The sequence below is a fragment of the Diabrotica undecimpunctata genome, chromosome 2 (genome assembly GCF_040954645.1).
Source record: "Diabrotica undecimpunctata isolate CICGRU chromosome 2, icDiaUnde3, whole genome shotgun sequence".
Classification (NCBI taxonomy): domain Eukaryota; kingdom Metazoa; phylum Arthropoda; class Insecta; order Coleoptera; family Chrysomelidae; genus Diabrotica; species Diabrotica undecimpunctata.
The window spans coordinates 174,951,013-174,955,508 of NC_092804.1; positions in this window are offsets into that span (position 1 = coordinate 174,951,013).

Here is a 4,496-nt window from a genome sequence, read left to right on the forward strand (position 1 = left end):
AAAGTGTCAAAACAATATGGCCGAAGTGAGGCCGTTTTTAGTCACGTGATGCCCTCTCCTTAGATTCTAACTCGATGATATTTACATAATAAAAATTTACATTCGTAATATAACAAATTGTACTAACTTTTTGTTGACAAACACTAAAAAAACTTTAAATTTTAATAATTTTGACAGACCTGTCACTAAAAGTGTAACCCTTATCAACTAAAAACGTCCCTACAACTGTTAAATAACAAAATATCCCACAATAGTTTTAGTCATTTATAATGAAGGTGAGTTTACTTATGGAAATGCCAGTTCCATTATGGATTTTCTACCAACATTCGAGTAAAAAAATAGGTTTTATATAAGTGTAAAATTAATTTTTAAATGTTTTTATGTATCTTGTAGAAAATTATATATTAAATTCTTTTAAATTTTAGTAAATAAGTGAAATTTTTTCACAGATTTTTTATTTATTATTACACTCAATAAGAGGTGCTATTTTTAAAAATCACACTGTTAATATTTTACCTATAACAATTACATACGTAAGTATAATATTAGTAACATAAAAAATTGCTCACGATGTTGTTTTAACATTAGTCAGGTAAGACATAAAGTCCTGTGTATCATTGTGTACTCGACTAAGTGGTAGTTAAACGTTTCTGTATTAAGGAAAGTTTTATTGCGTAGAAAGGTATGTTTCAGCGTTCTTGACTGGTGCATCCTCACAATATATGAAATTCATCAATAAAGTTTTTCTACTAACACCATTAGTTCCACGTGATCTAGTAACTTTTGGTTTTTAAAGTTGTGATTTGTCATGGAAGCTATGATTTGTCGAAGCACAACGTTGCCGGACTGTCAGAATAGTAGAAAATATAGGGAAATATGAATTATTGAAACTTTACAGTTTCTATATTTTGGTTTTTGGATTCCTTTAAGTGTTATCCACTCATATAATTGATTTCGTTAAATAAATATATAAAAATTTAAGTAGGAACCTTATAAGAAGAAATGCCGAAAATAATTGTTTATAACTATGGAAAAAATACATATGGCAACTCTATAAACAGTAATAATAAGTTACAAAGTGTCATTGTGATTATACAATGTACAGTTTTGTACGAAAGAAATTATATAGACTGTTTTGGCTCATTTTAAACAAAAAAAAAACTAGAAAAAGACAATTGAAGGGTACAGGCAAAGAAGGTGATATGTCAAAAAAACAAGTTTTGAGAAAAACGGTTTTAAAGGTTTGGACTCTCTGGTGTTTGTTTATTAAAGGAAAATAAAAAGTGACAAATTTTTTAATAATGTATTGGAATGTTACCTATTAGACAGTTAAATGTGAATAGCCAAAATACAAATGCATAAAAAGTAATAAAACATTTTGTAGAAAATTGCAATTTTTATAGGGCAAAAAGGTGTTTTGTCAAATAACTTAATATTATAGGCTACATACTAAACATAATATTTTTATTGTAACAGTAAACTTAAAATGTAGGTAAATAAAACTAAAGGCGTCCTTATGAAAAAGAGGATGTGGTAAAATTTTTCAGGTATTGAGTGCTTTATTCATCCTAGAACAAAAAAAAATTAGGGTCAATTCGTATATAGATGGGGTTGTCTAGCTTACCGCAATAATCATAAAGCACAAAGGTCATCAGTTTGTCTTCTACAAATATGGCAACTGGTTAAAGTAGTCTTGAGCCGCTGAGCCACAAAATATCTTCAGCTCTTGGCGATTTTTCCATTTCATCTTACTAATGGGTAAAAGCGCTAAAAGAAATTTTCCTGTTACAGAAATATTTCAAAGGTAAAAATGTGTATCTTACTTTTATACAAGTGATCAGGCAGTTCAAACTGGTTGCCTTCTAATTTGATTTTAGTTTTAAATTTGGGATCAGTAACAACAGTAGTTTCCCACGCACCATTGTAGCTGTCTCGGTGAAGTATCATCCTTGGATGTTCTTTTTCTATTTTCATTTCCCTAATCGGCCTAGAAGGAAATCGATATGTTCCTCTATAACGTCTACTCAAGAATGTTGTCCAGGTTCTGAAGTACGTTTGGTTAACGTTTTCTACTTGAAAAGGAGAGGGTTTCTTTCTAGCCATTCGGAATTCTTCCTGCCATTGTTCTGGGAGTTCTACTCGTGTTTTTTGATTTATTAATCCAAAATCTTTATCACACTCCATGTACGAATGGCCTCTAATTGGAAAAGTATCCTTAATCAAATCTAGTCTTTTTTCTACATGCACTACATAGTGTAGAAAATGAAAATATACAAAAATACGAAAATACAAAGTGATGTAGCAAAGAGCAGACATCATCACTCCCTTTTTTTCCAACTGTTTCGGGATAAATGTAAAATATGCTTTGTGATGTAGACAAAACATGGATATTGAATGCATATGTAGACAACTGCCTTTTATAATAGACGTCACTCGTACTAATATTCGGAACCGGAAGATTTTTTGCAAAATCGATGCAGATTGCTTCCGTGGAAATCAACTTCTGGCTACGTGTTCTTTGCGTCCCTCTTTCTTTTATAAAATTGTTCTGCTTTCGTTTTGTGTAATTTATTCTCTATGTTTAACCGGTTTATATCTGCCTCTAGTTTTTGCCTCAGATTTTCTGTTTGCGATAAATTGAGTTTTTCAGCTTCTAGACTTTTAATCTTAGCTAAATATTCGTCGCATTGACTACATGTGTCAGATCTAGGGTATCCAAATGATATGTTGAACTCGGTTGAAAAAATGGTCCTATAAGTTTCATATGAAACATTTTCATTTGGAAACTTTTCACAGAACATATTAAACATTTTTTTAATATTTAGTTCTTCTGGTAGGTATACCTTAGCCGTATCATGCATACTGTAATGACTTTTACGACCTCTAAACGATCCAATATGACTTTTTATCGTACTTTTTGCTTCAATAGAGAGCTTGTGTGGCCGATTAGTGTGCTTACCTCTACGATCTTTTGGTGCATCTCCTGTTAGTTTTAATGATTGCTGCAGCACGGCTAACTTTCTTCGGCCTATCCCAAGTATAGATATAAATGCCTTTTTACATATTTCAACATCTTCAGCATGACCATTTATATTGTCTACAACTCTTACACGGTACCGGAAGGAAGCATCGTGAAGAAGAGCATCTCGTTCTTGTTGCCTTGGTCTTCGTTGTTTGATTGGAAGGGTCGTTATCAAACCACACAGATATATATTCTGCTCATCAACTGAGTTGAGTAGATTAAAACTCTGGATGATTTTGTTCCTAGCATTTTCTGGTACACGCTCAAAACACTTTAATCTCTTACACCTACAGTCCTCACCCATAGTATGGCTTCTCAAATTTAATAACTTATTTACATCACTCAATTTTCCATACTTCTTTCTTTTTTTACTATTTCTATTTGAAGGCGAAATGTCGTTATCAACGATTTCAGGGTCAATTCTCTCCATTACTTAGTTTTTGTAATAAACACAAGTTCACTGAGGAAAACACGTTTGTTTACTAAATTTGCTGGAATTTGCCGATGTAATAGCATCAGCCGACGCTTACGTGTACATCCTGACAAAGCACTTTGTTCGCCGGGACCGCGCGGACTTGCCACCTTCTTAGCCTGACTAGAGAAATTAAAATATGTTATTATTCATAACTGAACACGTTTACAGCGGTGATTGATTTATAGAATGGTAGTCTAGGTCACTGGCTAACAGAGGGGACCAGAAACTCATTTTCTGCAAAAATTGACATAACACCTTCTTTGCCTGTACCCTTCAATTTAAATTGTTTGATATAAGGTTGAATGCTCGAATAAATGAACTTTAATCAAATAAAAGGCAGATATCGAGCACAGTTTAATAATTAAATCTTGCCCAAGTACTTTTGCTGCCTAGAGCATCTTCAGGGGCATTTCGTCAATTTTGGGCTATCCAACAATCCCAGAATGTCATAAACATAAAATTGTACATAACACTACACTAAACAAGGACAAACAGTTTAAAATTATTTAAAAGTCGAAGCTACATTCTGGTCGGCAACAGGAGAGAGAATGGCTCCCGGTATTAACGGAAATACCGTTAATACGTTTTATTTCGGTAATAACGAAATTTCCGTTAATACCGGGAGCCATTCTCTCTCCTGTTGCCGACCAGAATGTAGCTTCGACTTTTAAATAATTTTAAACTGTTTGTCCCTGTTTAGTGTAGTGTTATGTTCAACTTTAGGTTTAGTTTTATGTGTCCGAAAATTGACGAAATGCCCCTGAAGATGCTCTAGAGAGCAAAAGTACTTGGACAAGATTTAATTAATAAAACTGTGCTCGATATCTGCCTTTAATTTTCAAAGTTAATTTAAATTGTGTCAACCATTTTTTTTCAAATTAAGCTCTTTTCAAAAGTTTTATTTGAGAATTAAAGTGAAATGAACGGTACGTCAAATGATTATAACAATGGGTACGTTCAGACGATCCCAGCAGCTGATTTTAAACATAAAGGGGATTA